This window comes from Leucopleurus acutus (genome assembly GCF_964270905.1).
Source record: "Leucopleurus acutus genome assembly, chromosome: X".
NCBI classification, from domain to species: Eukaryota; Metazoa; Chordata; class Mammalia; order Artiodactyla; family Delphinidae; genus Leucopleurus; species Leucopleurus acutus.
In genome coordinates, this window is record NC_139148.1 from 32,585,370 (window position 1) to 32,611,374 (window position 26,005).

The following is a 26,005-nucleotide window of genomic DNA, read 5'->3' on the forward strand; positions in this document are numbered from 1 at the left end:
TAGAACACTCCCTGACACCATACACAAAAATAAATTCAAGATGGATTAAAGACCTAAATGTAAGGCCAGAAACTATGAAACTCTTAGAGGAAAACAGAGGCAGAACACTATGACATACATCACAACGACATCCTTTGGACCCACCTCCTAGAGAAATGGAAATAAAAACAAAAACAAACAAATGGGACCTAATGAAACGTCAAAGCTTTGCACAGCAAAGGAAACCATAAACAAGACCAAAAGACAATCCTCAGAATGGGAGAAAATATTTGCAAATGAAGCAACTGACAAAGGATTAATCTCCAAAATTTATAAGCAGCTCATGCAGCTCAATACCAAAAAAACAAACAATCCAATCCAAAAATGGGAAGAAGACCTAAATAGACATTTCTCCAAAGAAGATATACAGATTGCCAAGAAACACATGAAAGAATGCTCAACATCGCTAATCATTAGAGAAATGCAAATCAAAACTACAATGAGGTATCATCTCACACCGGTCAGAATGGGAGAAAAGGGAACACTCTTGCACTGCTGGTGGGAATGTGAATTGGTACAGCCACTATGGAGAACAGTATTGAGCTTCCTTAAAAAACTACAAATAGAACTACCATATGACCCAGCAATCCCACTCCTGGGCATATACCCTGAGAAAATCATAATTCAAAAAGAGTCATGTACCAAAATGTTCACTGCAGCTCTATTTACAATACCCAGGAGATGGAAACAATCTAAGTGTCCATCATCGGATGAATGGATAAAAAAGATGAGGCACATATATACAATGGTATATTACCCATAAAAAGAAACGAAATTGAGCTATTTGTAATGAGGTGAATGGACCTAGAGTTTGTCATACAGAGTGAAGTAAGTCAGAAAGAGAAAGACAAATACCGTATGCTAACACATATATATCGAATTTAAGAAAAAAAATGTCATGAAGATCCTTGGGGTAAGACAGGAATAAAGACACAGACCTACTAAAGAATGGACTTGAGGATATGGAGAGTGGGAAGGGTAAGCTGTGACAAAGCGAGAGAGAGGCATGGACATATATACACTACCAAACGTAAGGTAGATAGCTAGTGGGAAGCAGCCGCATAGCACAGGGAGATCAGCTCGGTTCTTTGTGACTGCCTGGAGGGGTGGGATAGGGAGGGTGGCAGGGAGGGAGACGCAAGAGAGAAGAGATATGGGAATATATGTATATGTATAACTGATTCACATTGTTATAAAGCAGAAACCAACACACCATTATAAAGCAATTATACTCCAATAAAGATGTAAAAAAAAAGAAGCATTCAGATTTATTAAAACTAATTTAGAATAATAATAAAAAAGATGTGGCATATATATACAATGGAATATTACTCAGGCATAAAAAGAAACGAAATTGAGTTATTTGTAGTGAGGTGGATGGACCTAGAGTCGGTCATACAGAGTGAAGTCAGAAAGAGAAAGACAAATACCATATGCTAACACATATATATGGAATCTAAGAAAAAAAAATTTCATCAAGAACCTAGGGGTAAGAGGGGAATAAAGACACAGACCTACTAGAGAACGGACTTGAGGATATGGGGAGGGGGAAGGGCAAGTTATGAGAAAGTGAGAGAGTGGCATGGACAAATATACACTACGACATGTAAGACAGCTAGGTAATGGGAAGCAGCTGCATAGCACAGGGAGATCAGCTTGGTGCTTTGTGACCACCTAGAGGGGTGAGATAGGGAGGGTGGGAGGGAGGGAGATGCAAGAGGGAAGAGATATGTGGATATATGCATATGCATAACTGATTCACTTTTTTATAAAGGAGAAACTAACACACCATTGTACAGTAATTATACTCCAATAAACATGTAAAAAAAAAGTGAATCAGCTATATGTATACATATATTCCCATATCCCCTCCCTCTTGCATCTCCCTCCCACCCTCCCTATCCCACCCCTCTAGCTGTGACCCCCCCCCCAATTTTTATCTTCAGTGGTGAACTCCAGATCTGTATAATCAGTTTCCCATATGACTCCTCTACTAGCATGTATAATAGGAATTTAAAATAAAGCATTATCTTCCACATATAAGCAATATCATATATTTCTCTTTCTGTTTGAGTTACATCACTTAGTATGATAATCTCTACTTCCATCCATGTTGCTGAAAATGGCATTATTTCATTCTTTTTTACGGCAGAGTAATATTCCATTGTGTGTGTGTGTGTGTGTGTGTGTGTGTGTGTGTGTGTGTATTCATTCCACATCTTTTTACCACTTACATGTGAAATCTAAAATATGACACAAATTAACTTATTTACAAAACGAAGTAGATTGACAGGCATAGAAAGCAAATTTATGGCTACCAAAGGGGATAGGTGGGGGTAGGGATTAATTAGGAGTTAGGGATGAACAGATATACACTACTAAAAGTAAAAAATACATAAACAACAAGGACCTACGGTATAGCACAGGCAACTATATTCAATATCTTGCAGTAACCTATAATGGAAAAGAGTCTGAAAAAGAATATATGTATGTATAACTGAATCACTTTGCTGTACACCTGAAACTAACACAACATTGTAAATCAACTATACTTCAATGAAAGAAAGAAAGAAAAGGCATTATCACAAGAACACATAAATTCCTACTTCTAAATTTGCTCTTCTTGCCATATTCCCCATTTTGGTAAATGGCATCACCGCTCGGCCAATTGCTCAGGCTAGCCTTGACTTCTCTAATTCCATGCTGAAGTTGGATATAACTTCACGATATATTCCCAAAGGGAGCGCTTCTCACCATCTCTACCCTTACTGCTCTTCTCTGAGCCACCATATCTTGCCACACAATAGCAAGGGCCTCTTACCTTGCTTTCCGACTGCAATTCTTTTCACACTCTACAATATTTTCCACACAGTAAACCAGAGTCACCTTTTAAACCTCAACATCAGGCCCCATTCCTCCCCAATTACAATGCTCAGAAGGCTCCCCATTACACTTGGAAGAAAATCTAAAGTCTCCATTGAGAATGAGAAATACCCCATTTCAGAGCTTTTTGAATCTGCTCTTCCTTCTGTCTGCAATGTTCTTTTCCTAGATGTTCATACGGTTTGCTTTATTCAGGTATGGCTCAAATGTCGCAACTCTGGAGAGTCCTTCTCAGACTACCACACCCCAATTATCACCGTCTATCACTCTCTACCACCTTCCCCTGCTTTATCTTTAAATGTATCTCTACGAGATGTGGTATGTATATCTATGTTTATGTCTGTATTTCCTCTCTTGTCTAGGCTTAACCCTCTGTGAAAACAGAGACATTTTAAATTAGCCTCTAAGTTCTCACTACATAGAAAATGCAGAGCACAAAGTAGATGCTCAATAACTATTTGCTGAATGAATTAATAGAGGAGACGCTTTTCTAAATGATAGGATTGATTAAGAGTCTACAATTTTTCCCTCCCATTTTAACAATGAAAACCCGTTCTACCCTCATCTTCTGTTCCCATAATGTGAAACAATCCCTACCAGAAGTGGTCTCTTCCTCTTCAAAAGATCTCATTCGTTTTCCTTCTTTTTACTGATAAAATACAATTTATCAGAGTTTCTTGTATTATAATACATGCCTTTCTCAGAGTTTCCACTGCAGTCACATCCAAAACAAGGGCTACGTGTCATTTCCTTTGCATGTAAGGTTAATACTATATGTCCCAGTCAATGTGCTCATTATCTACTCATTGTCCATTGGATTCTAACACAAATCACCCCCTCTTAAATAACAGGCCCTCAAATACTCAACTGCATGAATGAATGAGTTTATCTCTGAAATAAATAAATCAGGTACATCAAACTGTAGTGTGAAATGACTCCATGGGCAGTAGTTCAGTAGAAGAGCTGTGATGTGCAAGACAGGTAAGAAAGGAGATTTCAGTCTCCCATTTAACCCAAAGTAGAATCAATTATCTACAGTTTCCTCAATTCTAAAAGTGCATTCAAGAATATGTACAAGTCATAGAAATAGCAACCCATTTATAGTCAGAAGACACACACTAGAATATCTTCTTTTCCATATTTTGGTTATGTGACCTTGTACTTCAAGAAGCATGTCTCCTCATCTATACAATGGAGGCTATATTAGCAAACTCAGACTTTGCTGAAAATTAAAGGATTACTTTATATAAGTGCCTAATACCGCCAACATCACAGAACAGATACTCAGCATACATTTGGGAAAGAGGAGGGAGTAAGGAAGAAGGGTCCTAAAAAGGTACCCAGGAAAGAAGCCAAGAAGAAAAAAAAACAACACTTTTTGATGGTGTTTATCCAGGGTGATAGCCTTCAACTAAACCTCACTCAATCCTAGCTTTTGCTTAAGATGAAAATGTGCACTTGCAAAATAAGAGTCACTAATGAGGCCTCCTATCGCTTATCGGTGAAAATAAAAGTTTCCTTGGAGAAATTATATGGGTTCCTTCACTGCAGCAATTACCCACATTGGTATTAGTTGTCATACAGGTATAAACAGACGCGAACAGATTTTAGCCTTCTTAACACCAGGGAGACTTCAAAATCCATGGTTTTTCGAAGAAGAAGAAATTAGGGAGAGCCTGATGTATAACTGTGTTAGTGTAGCTACTTAAAGTTTTCAAAATGCCCATTCACAATCTTTGGGGGGCTTTTTGTTTGTTTTGAGGTTTATAACACAGAGAAACCCCAAAGACTTATTATCTCCATTTTATAACTGAGAAAACTCCAGGTAACTGAATTATCTAAGGTCAAGTGTGAGGTCAAAGTCTTCTAGTTGTGTGTATTATTTCCACACTGACACTCAGCAGTACCATGGACAATGAAATATTCACCTTGAAACCTCGGACCCCAACCACTGAAAGTAGAGGAAGAACATTCCCAGCACCAGGGCCTCTAGGAAAGGAAACATAAAGATGGAGTTGCATTTTCTGGAACCAGTTGTACCCTGCTCTTCCATCTCGCCTGTTACAGCCACCACAGCTGTGTCAGTTGTGTGGCAGGAGCAGGGATATATTAGATTCAACTCTGGAAGGATGCAAAAATCACAAACCCAGTAGAATTGGATATCATGGCCAGCGATACCCATGTCATGCTCTCCTGACCTCTTACCATTTAAGCAGAGGATAAGGATGTTGTTCTCTTTTCAATGTATCATTAGAGCAACTAAAGAATCTTCAGTATGTATGATAAAAACCAGGCCTTTGAGTAAGGAAAATATTTATAGCACCATTTGTAATATTTATAGCATACCCAACAAATCTTTGCATTGTGAGGAAGAAACTGATAGCACATGGAAGAACTGAAAGATAATGAAATAGCTACTCTTATAGTTCACTAGCTTACATAATGGGAAATCTGCTCAGCCATCCAGGGGGCTGTATGCTGGGCTCCTAAGCCAGGCGAGTCTGTGCACGGGGTTCCAAGATTTTGCAGAGTCACTGTTTGGGTTCCTGGCTGGGCAAGCCTGGAGGCTGCGCTCTGCAGTTGGATGGGGCTGCTGGCTTGCGACCCTGCCTAAGCAGGGATAGAGGACGAGTTCCATGGCTGGGCCTGACTGCTGGCTGGGGACCCGATCTGGCTAGAGCTGCCCACGTGCTCCCTGGCCAGATGAGATTACTGGCTCCACACCACAGGTGGAAGGAACTGCTGGCTGTGCTCTCTGATTGGGCACCACTGCCGTCAGGTACACAGTCCATCACAATCTCCATGCTGGAAGCCGGAAGCCCTGCCCCCGCCCCCTTTATTTCAAGCTGATACCAGGTGGTTGAGCTCTCCCTTTTCTCCCAGTGTTCCTCGAGAAGGATGGATGTGGACCTCATGGGAAGCTCCCCAGGATGGAACCCGGATGCTCACGCTGGGGTCTCTTTGCTCCACTGGAGAAACCTCTTGGTGCGGCTGCGTGCTGGCCTGCAGGAAGGGCTACGTGGTCAAAGTGAAGCTGCCTTGTGGTCCACAGGGGGGTGCTTCGGCCTCACTTCTGGCTCCTGGGATTTTTTTTTTTTCTTTTTCCCCACAGAGGCCTTCTTGTCTGTGGAGAGTTGCTAGTTTGTATTTCCTTGAGGAACACTAAAGCCGGGAACCTCTGATTCCACCATCTTGCTGATTTCACACCCCTCTTCCCCAATCAGACCTTCTTTCTAGCATGTGGGGAAAGTAACTAACTTCTAAAAATCACTCAACGGACTTCCCTGGTGGTCCAGTGGTTAAGACTCTACGCTTCCACTGCAGGGGATGCGGGTTCGATCACTGGTCAGGGAAGTGAGATCCCACACGTGCCGTGTGGTGTGGCCAAAAAAAAAAAAAAAAAAAAAGACAATAAAATTTTAAAAAACCCTCAAATCTACTATACATTGCATATTTGCATTCTTTCCTTCATATCCTTAAATAAAAACATATTCAGCTTTGTGAGCTATCATATTTTTCATAATACACTACAGAATACCAGTACCAGGATTTAATGGATCTGGATTCAATAGACTAAAGGTCTATACTCTTGAAGTAATTTTAAATGATATCTATTACTTTACTACTACACTAAAATAATTTAAAATAAAAGCATTAAAATTAAGATCTACTACTCTTTGCACCATTATTATTATTACACCCCAAGTAGAGAAAGCTCTGCAATAGAAATAAATAGACATGATCTAATGTCCCTGACCTTAGGAAGTTTGCAATTTCCTTAGAATGAAAAGACAGATACACTTGAAATTAAACACCAGCTCAGGGCTATAATATTACAAATGTCTAAAGGCTATATAAATTTATATTTTTCATAAGCTACTTTTTGAAGATTAATTCCTCTTTCTCACACTCATCTTTGGGATTTATTAATTCCAAAAGCTATTCATAGTTTGGAACTGCATTACCTGCTAACCTTTCCACCAGAAATAACCTAAAGTAGATTTCAGTGACTAGCTAAGAAAGAAAAAGAACCAAATAAGAGGGAAGGAGAAAAGCATTATATTAGCCTTCTGGGATTTTAACAGAAGAGTCTAAAATTTAACAATTAAGGTGAGCTTTTTTTTATGTTGGGGGTAGGAGTTTATTAATTAATTCATTTATTTTTGCTGTGTTGGGTCTTCGTTTCTGTGCGAGGGCTTTCTCTAACTGTGGCAAGCAGGGGCCACTCTTCATCGCCGTGCACGGGCCTCTCACTATCGCGGCCTCTCTTGTTGCGGAGCACGGGCTCCAGACGCGCAGGCACGCTAGTTGTGGCTCACGGGCCTAGTTGCTCCGCGGCCTGTGGGATCCTCCCAGACCAGGGCTCGAACCCGTGTCCCCTGCATTAGCAGGCAGATTCTCAAGCACTGAGCCACCAGGGAAGCCCCAAGGTGAGCTTTTATAGAGTGAGTAGACTACTTTCGCAGGGTCAGTCTAGTTCCTAAAATAATAGCTACTGTGGATTCACTGCAATCAATGAGCTGTGTCATATTAGCATCATCATAAATGCATCATCTCATTTAACCTTCATAACATCTCATATCGTTAGTACCATGTTTCTGATGAGTAGGTCACTATAGGCAAGTTCACATAGCTTGGAAGGCATGGAGTCAGGCTTCCAACGGACGACCATCTGACACAAAACCCCACACCTTTCACCTCCTCCTAAGAAGGGAGTAAAGAATGCATATTGCACTCATTTCTGCACCTATGTACCTTAAGCAATGCAGCAGTATACTGAGAATATAGATCATGAATAATCTAAATTCCCAAGACTGAAGTGCTCATTACATAGAACTTACTGAGAGATTACGTTTAAATATCTTAGCTTACTTTTCAGTAGCTAGCCAAAAACTTCCTGAATCACTTCCTATTACAGATATGAAAAATGCAGAATAATCAGTAACCTTAGCTTTCTACTAGTGCTGACTTGATCCACGGCATCTAGTACAACATTTATATTTTTTTAAAAATTACAACTTCACAGAAGGCACGCACATACAAGCAGGTACGAGGCATGTTCCCATTAACGTCTACATTACCTAGCTAATATATATCCATACCACGATCCACATGAAGGTCCAAATTTTAGCAACATTAACATTAGCAATCAAAGGCTAATATGCACATACAAATGTATGCGTTCCATACACGCATACACATACTGCGGTTTTCTAACATGTTATTGAACCTACCACAAAACGGGAATTGAGATGTTATTTTCTAAAAAGAGTTCTAATATTATATTATTACCTGTTTTCTCTTGTTCATTTGACCCGACAGCACTCTTCTGTAAGAAGTGTCCCATAAAGACATTTACTATAATGCACTGCTTTAATTCAAAATGTAATCTAACCAAACGTGCTTAATAGCCTGGCTAGGAAAATCAATACCATGGTTTATAGAACAGTGTCTTTGGAAAGACAGGAAGTGGACACTTGGTTCTACATAAAATCTTCTTAATCGTATTTCCATTTCCCCCTCCTACATTTGTAACAACTGAATAAACTGATTATGTTTTTTCATCTTGTAGCTGCAGCCTCTGTAGACAAACGGATTAAAATACTTACACTGATGTGATCAATATATTTATCAATCAATAATGACCCAGGAATTGATCTTCATAATTGGAGGAATTCTGCACCTTAATTCATTTATATGCTATTGTCTTTTTTCAAAACTTAGGGATTGTTGATGTGGAAAATTAAAAGAGAATTAAGGCGGAGGGGCCACATAGGGAAAATTGCTGTTCTCTACAGCATAACTGAGGAATACACATGATTAAGGCAAAACGTGATGATTTGGGGGGAAGAAAAGCATGGATAATTGATAGAGAACTCGTGAAATGGGGAAGCAATTGTAAATAGATTACTGCGGACATGGAACTGACATTTCCAGTTATTACTACTGTTGTCTTGTCCTTGACAGTTAAGATCTGAGGAATGTTCAGCAATGTTTCCATGGCCGCACGTATAAGAAAATAATATTCCTGCCAGCAGAAGCTGCTCTAGTACAGCTTTCCCCTTCTACTCCAGGCCACGGACTCTACCACACAGACACTCAAAGGCAAGAGTGTTATCCCTTAAAATCCTGAGAGGAGTTCTCTTCACCTCAATTCCCAGTTCCGACAGCCTCTTCCCTTTTTAATGGGCTGCCTTTGGCCTCACCTTCCTTCCCAAATCCAACAGTTACTCCAAAACAGATCTGCATTGCACGTCCTATAAAGGAATGCGAGGTTTTGTCTTGGCGTTCAGTCTCTCTTCCAAGAGATATATACACACGGATATATTTCCATGTATACGTCTGTACACATATATACATATATATACACATATATGTATATATCTCATGTATATGGTATATATATCTCATATATATATGAGATATGAGATATATATACACATACATTTTACAAATTGTTAGCTTTACAGTTATAAAAGCATACTTTAAACCTACAGAGCTTTATACCTAGTTTTATGTTTCTGCATATTAAAGTAAAATTCTAAGAACAATCTGTCATGACTGGGTGACTGATTTTCTTCCTTCTAAAGGAAACATAGTTTAAATACATATATCAACCTCCACTCCCACTCACTGTTTTAATTTGGACAAATAATGAAACTAAAACTTTCAAAGGCTACTCAGTCTCTCATTCATGTTTTTGAGTCCCTACTATGAGAAATCTTGGCTCAAACAAGTTAAACAGTCTTTGTTCTAATCCTCATGGTCCAGCCAGACTTTCCAAACTACCTAGAAAGGAATCCAGTTCAGAGTGTCACTCTCTGCTATTTATAAGATGTGTGCTCGAGCATGTGACATACTCTGTAATTCACAATTTCTTTATCTGAAAAATACGGGTAATAATAATAAAAGTTAACTCAGAAAGTAACTGTAATCATAAGATAATGTAGAGTGAACAGCACAGGGACAGATAATATTCATTTTAGATTCGTACATATCACTTGAACTACCCCTCATTAAATGATTTGTTTAGATATATGCATGCACATCAAACATATATATTTGGAGAGGATGATAAGCCACCAACTGCTGCTGTATGGTCCACTTTCTTATGAATGCATCATTGAGCCACCTGCAGTATTAATTTTAAAACAAGGGATTAACATGAAAGGCTGAAGAGCACTTATCTCCAAAACAATGCAAATATGAAGAGATTATAGAACAAGGTTTTGTGATAGTACCTATAAAAAATACCTGGCATAAAAGGGTACTCAATAGAAATATACTGAATGAATGAACAAGATGTAATCACCGACACCGAGTAAGAACTTACTAATATCAGTTGTGGAACTCTTAGTTCTTTTACGATTTTAAATGATGAAAGGAATTGAAAGACAAAACATAATCTTTTCACAGATTATGACACTAGAGTTTTTATTTGCTGACTCTGCATTTAATATGAATAATACTGTGATGGTTAATTTCACGTGTCAATTTGACTAGGCCATGGAGTGTCCTGATATTTGGTCAAACATTATTCCGCGTGTATCCGTAAAGGTGTTTTGGGATGAGATTAACGTTTGATTTGCACAAGGATGACCACTTTCACCACCTTCATTCAACAAAGTACTGGGAGTCCTAGCCAGAGCAATCAGTCAAAAAAAAAAAGATAAAAGGCAACGAAATCAGATTCCACCCTAAAACGGTTGGAACAGATAAACAAATTTAAAGTTGCAGGGTACAAAATGAATATACAAAAATCAGTTGCATATCTATACACGAACAACAAACGATCAGAAAGAGAAATTAAGGAAACAATCCCATTTATAACTGCAACAAAAATAATAACTACATAGGAATAAATTTAGCCAAGGAGGTGAATGTTCTGTACATTGAAAACTATAAAACACTGATGAAAGAAATTGCAGAAGACACAAACAAATGGACAGATAGTCTGTGCCCATGGATTGGAAAAGTTAATATTATTAAAATGTTCATAATATCCAAAACACTCTACAGATTCAATAAAATCCCTATCAAAATTCCAATGGCATCATTCCCAGATAGAGAAAAACAATCCTAAAATTTGTATGGAACCACAAAATAACCCAACTAGCCAAAGAAATCTTGAGAAAGTAGAACAAAGCTGGAGATACTGCACTTCCTGATTTCAAACTATATTACAAAGCTACAGTAATCAACACAATATGGTATTGGCATAAAAACAAACAGATCAATGGAACAGAAAATACAAAGACCAGGAAAAATCCCACACATATACGGTCAATTCATTTATGACAAAAGAGGCAAAAATATACAATAGGGAAAGGATAGTCACATCAATAAATGGTACTGGGAAACCTGGACAGCCACAGGCAAAAGAATGAAACTGGATCCTTATCTTACACACAAACACAACAATCAACTCAAACTGGATTAAAAACTCGAACATAAAACCTGAAACCATAAAATTAGTAGAAGAGAAAACATAGGAGGTAAGCTCCCTAACATCACGCTTGGTGATGATTTTTCAGATTTGACACCAACAGCAGAGTCAACAAAATATAAAATAAACAAGTGGAACTACATCAAACTAAAAAGCTTCTACACAGCAAAGGAAACCATCAACAAAATGAAAAGGCAACCTACAAATGGGATAAAATATTTGCAAATCATATATCAGATAAGGAGTTAATACCTAAAATGCATAAAGAAATCATACAACTCAATAGCAAAAACCCAAACAGCAATCTGATTTGAAAATGGGTAGAGGAAGTGAACAGACATTTTTTCAAAGAAGCCATCCAAACGGCCAACAGATACATGTGAAGATGTTCAACATCACTAATTATCAGGGAAATGCAAATCAAAACCACAAGGAGACATCACCTCACACCTGTTAGAATGTCTATCACCAAGAAGACAAGAAATAACAAGTAATGGTGAGGATGTGGAGAAAAGGAAACACGTGTGCACTGTTGGTTGGAATGTAATTTGCTTCAGCCACTATGAAAAACAGTATGGAGGTTGCTCAAAAAATTACAAATAAAACTACCATATATTCATAGAAATACTACTGGGAACTACAAAGTACAATATGAACTACTACTGACATAAACAGAAATAACAGATTGGAATATAGCATTCCACTCCTGTGTATATATCCAAAGGAAATGAAATCATTCTCTCGAAAAGATATCTGAACCTTCATGTTCACTGCAGATTATTAACAACAGCCAAGACATGGAAACGACCCAAATGTCCATCGTTGGATGAATGGATAAAGAAAATGCTGTACATATATACGATAGAATATTATTCAGTCATAAAAAAGAAAGAAATCCTGCAACTGCAACAGCATGGACGCACCTTGAGGCCGATATGCTTACTGAAATAAGTTAGAGGGAGACACATACTGTATGCTAGTACTTATAAATGGTATCCAAAAAAAAAAAAATCACATATACAGAGAAGAGATTGGTGGTTGCCAGAGGTGGGGATGGGCAGTGGGGGAAATGGGTGAAGGTGGTCAAAAGGTAAAAATGTCCAATTATAAGTGCCAGGAATGTAATGTACAGCAATGGTGACTATATAGTTAACAATACTGTATCGCATTGTTGAAAGTTGCTAAGAGAGCAGATCTTAAAAATTCTCATCACAAGCGAAAAAATTTTATAACTATGTGAGGTAATTAATGTTAACTAAATTTATTGTGGCAATCATTTTGTAATATATACACATATGAAATTATACACCTTGGACTAATACAATGTGATATGCTAATTATCACTCAATAAAACTTAAAAAGAATCTTGCCTTAAATAAACTTCAGGGCTTCCCTGGTGGCACAGTGGTTGAGAGTCCGCCTGCCAATGCAGGGCACAGGGGTTCGTGCCCTGGTCCAGGAGGATCCCACATGCCCCGGAGCGGCTGGGCCCGTGAGCCATGGCCGCTGAGCCTGCGCATCCGGAGCCTGTGCTCCGCAACGGGAGAGGCCACAACAGTGACAGGCCCTCGTACCGCAAGGGGGAAAAAAAAAAAAAAAAAAAAACTTGAATTGGTAGACTGAGTAAAGCAGATTGCCCTCCTTAGTGTGGATAAGCTGAAGGCCTCAAAAGAACAAAAAGGCTGACCCTCCTTTGAGCAACAGGGAACGCCTCCTGTCTGACTGCCTTCGATCTGGGACATCAGTTTTTTTCTTGACTTCAGACTTAAACTGACCCATCAGCTTCTCTGGCTTCTCTTTCTACTCAGGCTCTCCTGCGTCTCCAGCTTGTTGACTGCAGATCTTGGGTCTTGTCAGCCTCCTTAATTGCGTCAGCCAATTCTTACAATCAATCAATCAATCCTATTGGTTCTGTTTCTCTGCAGAACACTGACTAATACAAATACTGACCACAAACATTTCATTTTATGGTCCTATAATCACATTAAAAAAATACAATCTATCTGCTCTGAAGGTTTCTCACTCTGTCTTTCTACTTAGTTTACATTCTTCGTTAACAGAACACTGGATGAAAGGCTTTTGTTTATACATATGCATATTTCCTTTGTGGAAATTTGAGGTCCCAGTCCATGCTTGTTTGTTGATTTTCCCTTAGAAAAGTTAGTTTTTAAGTTTTAGGTTTCTCTTAGCGATAACATATATTCTACTGTTACCTACTTACCTAGGAAGTAATGCTGAGGTATAAAATATCTGAGAAACACCATCCATTATCACCCCTTAGTACGAATATAACCATTCAAGAGTATTATTATTTTAAAAATCTGTGGAGTAAAGTTGTAAGGATAATAAATATTCAATAAATATTTGTTGAATGAATGAATGAAAGATAATTTGAGATCAATGGTATTTCCTACCACTGTGGCTCATTCCATACAACATAACTGAGGGGTTAAAAAAATGCTGGCTGAGTGGCAGTGAAAGGACAAATGAGGTTGGAGAGGATGAATACATCCACATGGTTAAGAGCTTTCTCTAAGACTGCATCCAAGCCTTTTGTTTTCTGACAGAAAAAACAGAAGTCTGCACCTACCCAAGAGGAAGGAAATTGGTAAATCAGGTGAAAGGGGCTGTGATTCTAGGGCTGTGCTGAAAGATTAAGAGATGAGAGACAACAAAGGGAGCCAAGACCAAGTTCAAAACGAGTGAAAGCTGGAGAGGTGGCAAGATTCACTGAGACTTTGGAGGTGGTGCTCTGCTGTCAGACAAGTGTGAACGTGACCAGAAACAGAAAAAGAAAAGTGGAGATCACTGGAGTTAATAAGGTCCAGGAATCCAGTGAAGAGGCTACCAGAAGTGTCATTAGTATGGGTGCTGAAGTCACTGAGGAGAGCTAACTTCCAATAGAGCTCCGTGACAGTAAATATAACCAATGATACCACAAAAGAACAGTTTAAGAAAAGAATCACACTAGGGCACTATTCAAATAAGAAATCACGCAAGTGATTAACTCAAAACGCTTGCACTTACATTCGTGAATAACATTTAAAAGGATTCGGCCAGAAGCTCAGTGCAGTCTCCCTGACTCACTTGTTGCAGGTGGGGGCTGGGTGCTGCAGCTCAGGCTTCAGAGGTCAGGCCCAGAGACAGGACTGGGGTTGGCTGTGCGGAGACAGCCTGAAGAGGCTGGACTGTGGCAACTGAGGGTGTACTCCGAAGAAGCCAGGGCCTGCCAGAGAGGCAAGGTGCCATTACTGGGGGGCACACGAGAAGAGGGGTGGGACCACTATAAGAGCTTCTTTCCCTGTGAGCACTCCCAGGCAACGAGACACCAACTACAGGAGCTCCCAGGGCAGGAGCGAGTCACCAACGCCATTGTGGGCTCCAGAAGTGGGCACAGGATATCACCACAAGACCCACAGGCAGGTGCCAAGCGCTGCTCCTGCTGCCCTGGGACAGCGCAGAGAGCAGCTGCCCCTAGGAGACCCACAGGCAGGCGCCAAGCCCTACGCCTGATGTCCCGGGACTGCATGGACCGCAGCCGACCCTAGGAGACCTGTGAGCAGGTGCCAAGCCCTGCCCCCGCCATCCTGGGAGCACGCAAGGGCTGCTGCACCTGCACACCCCATATCAAGGGGAGAACTGCCAGCACACACGGAGGAAAGAGGCAGCAAGCATGCAAACTGAAAGCAGCCCCTCGATTCTGGAAAAGACGGCAGAGCAGAAGGACTTGAGCTCACCTCCTCTCATGCAAACACCACGACCACAGCTAACTGCTGAACAACCATTGACAAAAAGGACTGGAACCTATCAACAAAGATACCTCACATTCAAAGACAAAGAAGAAGCCACAACAAGACAGTAGGAGGGGCACTTTCATGACATAATCAAATCCCATACCCACCAGGTGTGGGTGACCCGCAAACGGGAAAATAATTATATCACAGATGTTCTCCCACAAGAGTGAGAGTCCTGAGCCCCACGTCAGGCTCCCCAGCCTGAGGGTCTGGCATCGGGAGGAGGAACTCCCACAGCGTTTGCCTTCGAAGGCCAGCTGAGCTTGAGTGCAGGACTGGGGGAAACAGAGATGCCACTGCAGAAGGGTGCACACAACGTTTCATATGCACTAGGACCCAGCACAAGGCAGTAACTCCATAAGAGCCTGGGCTGGACATACCTATGAGTCTTGGAGGATCACCTAGGGAGGTGGGGGTCAGCTGCGGCTCACTTGGAGGGGGGGCAAGGACACAGGTGGCAAAGGACACAGAGGATACTGATTGGTGTGAACTCTCACAGAGATCACCATTTTGGCATCAAGACCTGGCCCCACCCAACAGCCTACAGGCTCCAGTGCTGGAACGCCTCAGGCCAAACAACCAGCAGCACAGGAACACAACCCTGCCCATCAGCAGACAGGCTGCCTAAAGTTGCCCTGAGCTCACAGCCACCTCAAAACACACCCCTTGACACGGCCCTGCCCACCAGAGGGACAAGCTCCACCTACCAATGGGGAGGCACCAGTCCCTCCCAACCGGGAAGCCTGCACAAGCCTCAGGACCAACCTGACCCACCGGGGGGCAGACACCAGATGCAAGAGGAGCCATGATCCTGCAGCCAGCAGAAAGGAGACCACGAATACAGAAAGTCGGACAAAATGAGACAGCAGAGAAATATGTGGAGGATGAAGGAACAAGATAAAAACCCACAATAGCAACTAAATGAAGTGGAGATAGGCGACCTACCTGAAAAAGAATTTAGAGTAATGACAGCAAAGACGATGCAAGGTCTCGGAAAAAGAATGGAGGCACCGATCGAGAAGATACAAGAGATGTTTAACAAAGAACTAGAAGATTTAAAGAACAAACCAACAGAGATGAAGAACACAATAACTAAAAAGGAAACCACATCAGAAGAAATCAGTAGCAGAATAATTGAGGCAGAAGAACGAATAAGTGAGCTTGAAGACTGAATGGTGGAAATCACTGCCATGGAACAGAATAAAGAAAACAGAATGAAGAGAAATGAGGACACTCTCAGAGACCTCTGGGACAACACTAAACGCACCAACATTTCCATTACAGGGGTCCCAGAAGGAGGATAGAGAGACAAAAGGGCTGAGAAAATATTTGAAGAGAATATAGCCCAAAACATCCCTAACATGAGAAAGGAAACACACTCAAGCCCAGGAAGCGCAGGGAGTCCCGTGCAAGATAAGCACAAGGGGGAGCATGCTGAGACACATGTTCATCAAACTGACAAAAAGTAAATACAAAGAAAAAATATTAAAAGCAACAAGAGAAGAGCAACAAATAACATACAAGGGGATCCCCATAAAGTTATCTGCTAATTTTTCAGCAGGCCAGAAAGGAGTGGCACAATACATTTAAAGTGATACAAGGGGGAAACCTACAGCCAAGAATACTCTACCCAGCAAGGCTCTCGTTCATACTCGACAGAGAAATCAAAAGCTTTACAGACAAGCAAATGCTAAGAGAATTCAGCACCACAAAACCAGCTTTACAAGAAATCCTAAAGGAACTTCTCTAGGAGGAGAAGAAAAGGCCACAACTAGAATCAAGAAAATTACGAATCGGAAAGCTCACCGGTAAAGGCGAACATAAAGTAAAGGTACGAAACCATCCACACACAAACGTGATATCAAAACCGGCAATCGTGAGAACAGGAGAGTACAAATGCAGGATACTGGAAATGCATTTGAAATTCAAAGACCGGCAACTGAAAACAACCTTATCTGTATATAGACTGCTATGTCAAAACCTCATGGTAACCACAAACTGAAAATCGGCAATAGATACAAACACAAAAAAGAATAAGGAACCCAAACACAACAGTAAAGTTAGTCATGCTTCAAAAGGATACATGCACCCCAATGTTCACTGCGGCACTATTTACAATAGCCAAGACATGGAAACAACCTAAATGTACATCAGCAGATGACTGGATAAGGAAGATGTGGTACATATATCTATGATGGAATACTACTCAGCCATTAAAAAGAATGAAATAATGCCACTTGCAGCAACATGGGTGACCCTGGGGATTATCATACTTCATACTTACTTCATAAGTGAAGTAAGTCAGACAGAGAAAGACAAATATCAGATGATGTCGCTTATATGCGGAATCTACAAAAAAGATACAAATGAACTTATGCATAAAGCAGAAACAGACTCACCAAAGGGGAAAGGTGAGGATCACGGATAAACTGAGAGTTTGGCGGTCACAGACATACACACTACTATATTTTAAAAAGATAAGCAACAAGGACCTACTGTATAGCACAGGGAACTCCACTCAATATTCTGCAATAACCTAAATGGGAAAAGAATTTGAAAAAGAATACGTGTCTGTACATGTATAACTGAATCACTTTGCTGTACACCCGAAACACAACATTGTAAATCAACTATACTCCAATAAAATTTTTAAAACTAAAAAAGAAATAAAAATAAACAATTAACGCCAATACTTCCCAAACTCTTCCAAAAAAAATCAAAGAGGAGGGAACACTCGCAAACTCATTTTACGAGGCCAACATTACCCTGGTACAAAAGCCAGAAAAGGACACCACCAATAAAGAAAATTACAGGCCAATATACCTGATAGATACAGATTCAAAATTCTCAATAAAATACTATCAAACTCAACTCAGCAGCATATTAAAAAGACCATTCACCATGATCAAGTGGGATTTATCTTGAGATGCAGGGATGTTTCAGCACATCCACATTAATCAGTGTGATACCTCACATTAATAGAATGAAAAATAAAAATCATATGATCAACTCAATAGACGCAGAAAAAGCATTTGATGAAATTCAACATCTGTTCATGATTTAAAACAAAACTCTTAACACATTAGGTATTGAAAGAATTTACCTCAACTTAATAACATAACATGGTCATAATGTTGACAAGCCAACAGCTAATATAATAATAAAGGTGGAAAGGTTGAAAGCTTTCCTCTAAAATTAGAAATAAGACAAGAGTGTCCACTCTCACCACTTCTATTCAACATCGTACTGGATGGTTAAGCCAGAGCAATCAGGCAAGGAAAACAAATAAAATGCATCCGAATTTTAAAGGAAAAAGTAAAATTGTCTCTATTTGCAGAAGACATGATTTTATATCTAAAAAAATTCCTAAAGACTCCACCAAAAACTTACCATCTAATCAATAAATTCCATAAAGTTGTAGGATTCAAATTTAACATGCAAAAATCAGTAGCGTTTCTATACACTAACAAAGAATTATCTGAAAATGAAGCAAAGAAAACGATCCCACTTACAATAGCATCAAAAACAATAAATTACTTAGGAAAAAATACAGCCAAGCAGGCAAAACATCTCTACACTGAAAACTATGAGACATTGATGAACAAAATCAAAGATGACATAAATAAAGGGAAAGAGACTCCTCGTTCATAGATTGGAAGAATTAATGTTAAAATTGCCACACTACCCAAAGCCATCCATAGATTTAATGCAATCCATACCAAGAGTCCAATGGCATTTTTTACAGAAATAGAAGCAACAATCCTATAATTTAGATGGACCCAAAAAGGACCCTGAATAGTCAAAGCAATCCTGGAAAACAACCAACCAGGAGGTGTCACACTTCCTGAATTCAAGCTATGTTGTAAAGCTACTTTCTTCAAAATAGTACGGTGCTGGCATAAAAAGAGACACCTCAACCACTGAAACAGAATCAAGAACCCAGAAATAAACCCAAATGTATATGGTCAAGTCATATTTGACAAGGGAGGCAACAATACTCAGTGGAGAAAAGACGGTCTCGTCAATAACTGTGGCTGGGAAAAGTGCATCTTCACATGTAAAAGAATGAAATGAGACCCCTATCTTACACCACTCACAAAAATTAACTGGAAATAGATTAAAGACTTTAATGTAAACCCAGAAACCATAAAACTACTGGAAGTAAACATAGGTAAAAAGCTCCTTAACATGGGTATTGGCAATGAATTTTTTGTACATGACACCTAAAGCGCAAGCAAACAAAATTAAAAAAATAAATAAGTGGGATTACATCAAACTAAAAAGCTGCTTAGCAACAGAAACGACCAACAAAATGAAAAGACAACCTATGGAATGGGAAAAAATTCTTGCAAACCAAATATCTGATATGGGGTTAATATCCAAAATATGTAAAGAACACATACAACTCAATAGCAAACAAACAATCCAACTAAAAAATGGGCAAGGGACTGGAATAGACATTTTTCCAAAGAAGATACATGAATGACCAACAGCTACGTGAAGAGATGTTCAACAGCACTAGGGCAATGCAAATCAAAACCACATGCGATATCACCTCACACCAGTTAGAATGGCTAGCATCAAAAAGACAAGAGATAACGAATGCCACCATGCACATGGAGAAAAAGGAACCCTTATGCACTGATGGCGAAATTACGAACTGGCACAGCCACTATGGAAAACAGTACGGAGATTCCTCAAAAAAATTAACAACCATATGATCCAGCAATTCCACTTCTGGGAATACATCAGAAGGAAGTGAAAACACTATGTTGAAGAGATACCTGTCCCTACCCCACGCCCCATGTTCAGAGCAGCATTATTTGCAATAGCAAAGACATGGAAACAACCTAAATGTTATCCTTTCATCTGCAGACGGACAAAGACATGGGATACGTATATACAACGGAATATTATTCAGCCATAAAGAAGGAGGAAATCCTGCCATTTGTGACAACATGAATAGACCTTGAGGGCATTGTGCTAAGTGAAATCAGTCCGAGAAAGACAAATACTGTATCATCTTACCTGTATACGGAATCAAAGCAAAATAACTCACAGAGAAAGAGATTCGATTTGTGGTTACCAGAGGTGGGGCATGTGGGGAGAGGAAATTGGATGAAGACGGTCACAAAGTGAAAACTTCCAGCTTTAAGACAAATAAGTACTGGGGATGTAATACACAACATGATGAATATAATTAACACTGCTCTATAGTATACACGCAAGTTGTTAAGAGTAAATCCTAAGCGTTCTCATCACGAGGAAAAACATGTTTCTATATGTGATGATTGATGCTAACTCATACTGGCAATCACTCCATGATCTATGTAAGTCAAACCATTCTGCTGTACATCTTAACCTTATCAGTGCTACATGTCAATTATATCTCAGTAAAACTGGAAGAAAAACCATATGGCAGACTTACGCATTTGAAGGACACTCTTGCTCCCTCAGCCATTTTCGTAACCAATCCCTGCCCTAGAGGATGTACAATAAGATAGGGCATCTTTATGTAAACATAGTGTAAGCACCAGACAGTTGGGTTTTGTTTTGTTTTGTTTCTGTAATGCAAGTGCCTGACCTGAAGCTTCGGATTGCCTAGGCACCCACTTCAAAGACAGCTATCTTGAATAAACACACTGCCGGCTACAGGACTAGAGGAAGAGCCAGGCGGCCCGGCCCCAGAAGTTTCCTTTGTTTTGGAGATCTCTGGTCGACTTAGATAACTCACCATTTGACCACTTGTTTTTCCCTTCCCGAGTTTTAATTCCCACCCTTATGTTTTAAATTCGCCAACAAAGAGTGAACCTGTGAAACCCCAGGCACCCCATCCTAGACTCCAATAAAGACACAACCCCAGGCCCACTACCTTTCTGCCGCAACCTCGCTGAGTGGCCCCAGCTGTACCATGTATCCTTCAGGATTTGTGAGTAATAATCCTTGGTTTTCTTTTCTTTTCTTTCAAAGTTCCCTGATGGTTGTTGCCATCATAAGAACCACCAGGGCGGGTCCAATCACACCACTGGCTCTGAAAGGGGAAATGTCTGTGAGGGCTCACCTCAGGCCCAGGTGAGTGCCCCTAGGCATTTCTAGCCAATAGATCACTACTGATAGGTTGAGACCAGCACAAAACAATTGGCCTTGTTGGCAGGATTGCATGATTGCCTGTGCAGTTAATCACGAGGAATACCCCTTAGCTGCGACTGGCTTACTAGCTGACCAGCCCAGGGGGGGAACACCACCTGGGAACGGAACACCGCTTGCTGGAGGTCTGCCATGCTGCTACGTGCTTTTGCATATCGCCTCTGTCGTGCGTTGCCTGCGGTACCCACGCCAAAATGTCACTGCTGCCATAATAATTCAATGATCTCCCCAGAGCAGCCGTGATCAAGGCCATACGGTCGAATGAGACAGTCAGACCACTAATTTAAAAGGCCTTCATTGACCATTCATGCACGTGAGGGTCCTCCGTGCCTCCTGCTGGGCAAAATTGGCATGATCCAATGGCTTTGTCATTTCCATCACCACAGTGACCCAAACGACTCCCTGAATTTCCAACCCTGAATAGGCCCCATCTGACCCTAAGCCCAGAGAATTCTTTTTTACAAGGCACCCCCCTAATCACAGGGCAGCGCTACTACATTTCGGGGGGACTCCTGAAACCATCCATCAGGCAACTGGAGGGCACTGACATGGCTGCTAGACACAGAGGAGATTGCTGCCCAGATGCCCCAATACGTCACACTCAAGGCCCTCCGTCACCACCGCCCCAGGAAGGTCTCCCTCGAACAAATGTCCCTCAATGGGAAGGGTTCCCCACTCCCTTCCTAATAAACCTCTGATTTAATTTTGTCCCTTATGGGAATACACAGGCAAAACCTCTACTGGGAGTTAGGAAAACCTGGGGTTCCTGGCTACTTAACCTCTGGACAGCCACTCCCTAAACTCCAGGCCCCGAAACTCACATTCTCCCAGCTACGGCCCTCTTCTGCCGGCCATCTTCTAGCCCCAAGCCCGTCCCCGCTACCCCCTCTGCCCCCTTCCCTAACCTCCAGGACTGGCAGCCACTTAAGCTCCTACCCTAGGAAATCAGCCGCTCCCAGGGGCTTGTCCCACCACCTGGGGACAATTACCCCTGTACCACTCTGGTGGTCCATTAGGACAATAAAAATGCACAGTCCTTTTTGGCCCTACTAGACATGGGGACCCAAGTCACTGTCATTCTAGGCAATCCCTCTGTATCCCCAAAAGGGAAGCCCTTCCACCCACAGGGCACTGCTGGTAAAACAATCAAAGCTTCACAAAGCTACTCGGATATCACTATTGGGACCCTTCACCTCAAATGGCTTCCTCTGGTGGTGGCCCCCCAGCTCGTTCTTTCCTATTATAGGCATGGAGGCACTGACACAACACCGTGCCACATGGAATAAGCCCAAGTTCTTGGCCTTGCTGGTGGGACTCTCCAAATGGACGCCAGGGACTCTTCGTCCCCTGGTCAAGACGGTAAACCTTCCCCAGTAGGGACTTAAACAGGCCGCTGGAGACCTACGCCTACGTCATTAAAGAGGTGCTGCAGACTGGAGTCACGAAGCCACCATCTCCCCGTTCAGTAGCCCCATTTGGCCAGTACTTAAGCCAGCCACCAACCAAAGGCACCTGACCGTTGGCCATCAAAACCTCAGTGGCTCAGGTTCCCCAGTAAGGCTCCAATTCCTAATAACATAGAACTGACTGAGGATGTCCAGTCGGCCCAAGGAGCGTCCTCTGTGTTCACTGACCTACTAACATCTTCTATTCTGTTCCCACCTTGGAGGAATCCCAGGCTCCGTTTGCCTTCACTTTTGAAGGGGGCAGATTATACATTTACGTGCTTCCCAGTGGGATACTGAAACGGCCCTGCAACCATACATAACCTCTGCCACCAGGACTTAAGCACCTAACAGTTGGAAAAGTGCCGCTTTTGGCACTACGCTGATGACATTATGCTCAGGGGTTCCTCTGAGAAAGCAGTACGAGCAGATTCGCATCCCTTCGCACACCACCCGGACCTCAAGAGCCAAGGCCCGGCCTCATCTGTCTTGTTTCTGGGCATCATCTAGTCCTCTAAGGGCTGAGAAATTTCCCCAACAGTCAAACATCAATTACTCACCATTCAACCACCCACGACACTCAGACAAGCACAACACATATCAGGCCTTTTCCTGTTCTGGAGGCAACACATCCCTCATCCCGCCCTATCGTATACGCAATTGCACACAAGTCACCCACCTTCCACTGGGGCAAAGCCCGACAAGCGTGCTTTGCAAGGTGCCCAGCACGCAGTCCAGCAAGTCTTACCTTTAGTCCCCACTGGCTCCACATTCCATGTCAAGTGGCCTCCTGCAGTCTCGGGACCAAACAGGAGTCTACCTGGCTTCCTATGGGGTTGTGGACTAAGCACCTACCCCAGCGGCAGGCCCGTAGACTCCCCTGGGCACCAGCTTTCGGCAGCCTCTCGGCCTCTTTTAGGAACTGAGCCCCTAGCCAGCCCCCACCAGGTATCACTCTGAACACAAGTTCCTCAAGTGCCCTGGGTGAGAGATGCCTCTTAAGAGAAAAGCTCAGCACGGCCACTGATGCCTCCTTGGTAACAGGGAAATGGTACCTTCAGGGGAGGGCTAAACCTGATGTCAAAGGCCTTTCCAAATGACAGGAGGATGTGGTTTCCCCCATGCTCAGCCCCTTGCCGGAGAGCCTCGAGAAGTGACAGCCCCCATCCCCACCCCACCCCGCTTTCTCCTCCTGTGGCTACTTGGGGAGCCCCTTGGGACCACCTGTCTGAAATGGACAGGGAGTCAGTGCTCTTCACCGAGGGCAGTGCCATCGCTGCATGCCATGCAGCTCGCTGGAGGGCTGCGTCATCCACCCGGCCTCGGGCACCTTTCTAGTCGAGGAGGACACTCCTGGCTCAGCCCAACTGGCAGAACCTGTAGCTGTTCACCCAGCCCTTAAGGAGGCCACAAAAAGGGGCCTTTCACAGCCTCCCGGGCTGTTGCTAACAGCCTTGCAGTTGGGTCTGGCCAATGGCTACGGGACAATTTTCTCATACAAGGCAAGGCCATCTGGGGCTCCAAGATACGCAAGGAACTAGGAGAATTCCCCATCCCTATCATCAGTTCTCACGTTTCTGCTCACGCTAACCGCTCCACACCCCAGGCCATTTAGAGGAATACTGCGGTCAGACCCCCTCACTCAGCCCTCCACTCTCTGCCCTGTAGATGCCTCAGGGTACCGACCCTTCTCCCCAGCTTGCGAAATGGACCCGCACAACCTCAGGTCATCGGGGAATTCGTGCCTTAACAACTCGTGCTCATGCCAGGGGACGCCCCCCTCCTCAGCGGCAGCCAAGGTGGTGATAGATGAGCGCGTTCTCTGCACCCAAACCGAACAACGGGGACCCACTCCCCCGGGGAGACCGACCATACTCCCGCTCTGCTGGGGCTTCCAGATAACCCATCACCATCACTGATACTTAACACGAGGCTTCCCTTGGTGAACTCCGCCCACAATTCCTCCTCAAAACAGGTAATCTCTTTCCTTACTACCTTCAATGCTGCTCCCTTCAGATGGCCAAACACTGCTGACTCTGACCAGGGCACCCACTGTACCTCTCAGGACATTCAACAGTGGGCTCTCCCACCCAACATTCTTCCAAACTTCCATCTAGGATCCCGCCCCCAGGTGGCTGGCCTCATCAAGCATCTTAATGACCTCCTTAAAGAGACACCACTTAAATTATTTGCAAGCAAGTGGTTCTCGAAATGGATGCAACTCTTGCCGCAGGCCCTCATCTTGCTTAATTCTCACCCCCTGAGCCTTTATACCCCTCATACCAATGATTACACAATTATCACACACCCTCCAAAATGCCACCGCGGGTCGTTTCTGGCAGTTCTCAAGCTTTCACACTCTAGCACGACGCCCTTTACGTTTTGACCTCTGACTCCACTTCCCTATGCTGCTATGATTTTCTTTTTCATCATCTGACCATCCGCTTCCCTCTGATATAGCCTGATCGAGGGCAGAGAGTCCTATATGGTCCCCTCACCACTGAATGCCCCACAGGCCACAAGCCCACCAAGTCAGTGCGAGATCATCTCTTTGGAAATCCTGCCAACGGTGACGACTCTCCAAAAGCAGCCACCTCCACACCGGCCGCTCTCACCAAATACAGTGGCTACAAGAGCTGGCTGATGAAACAACGCCCGGCTAATTTAGAGGAAGCAGAAGTCAGCGCCCCGGGACCAACCAGTGGCGCACTTTGGGTGTCTGAAAGAGGGAAAGGAACTCTGCTTGGTGGACGCAGGCCACATTTGGGGATGAGAACATGCCGAGCAAGCTACAAGTCGTGGCCTGACCCCACGCCAGGCAAGGCGACCCAGTACTTTCCCCCAACAAGCAACCGCGCTCAGCCATTAAGCAATACACAGAGAGCTCATCCAGAAGGAACCTGACCCCAGCTCATTCGAACGTCAGCGCTCCATCTGCTGATGGCTATTCTTATTGCTTTGTACCGCCTGGGCGATAGGGTTACTGGTAGAGCCCTTGGGCCTAACCCTCACCCAGATAGAATGCTGTCAAAACACTGCTGCGGCCCACAGTAGCACCACAGGGTGGAAAAGCAGGGAATGTTGGCGAGCCCTGTTGGAAGGGCTCAGGCTAGTGTGCCACTGAGTCTGAGCGGCAAGGGGATCGCATCCCTTTATAGGCAACGGGCCCGCTGGAAGCAATGTCTAAATGACACTCGCCCAATTTCAACATCAAACACTGCTACAAGCTAACTGGCCCTATGATTGCTCGT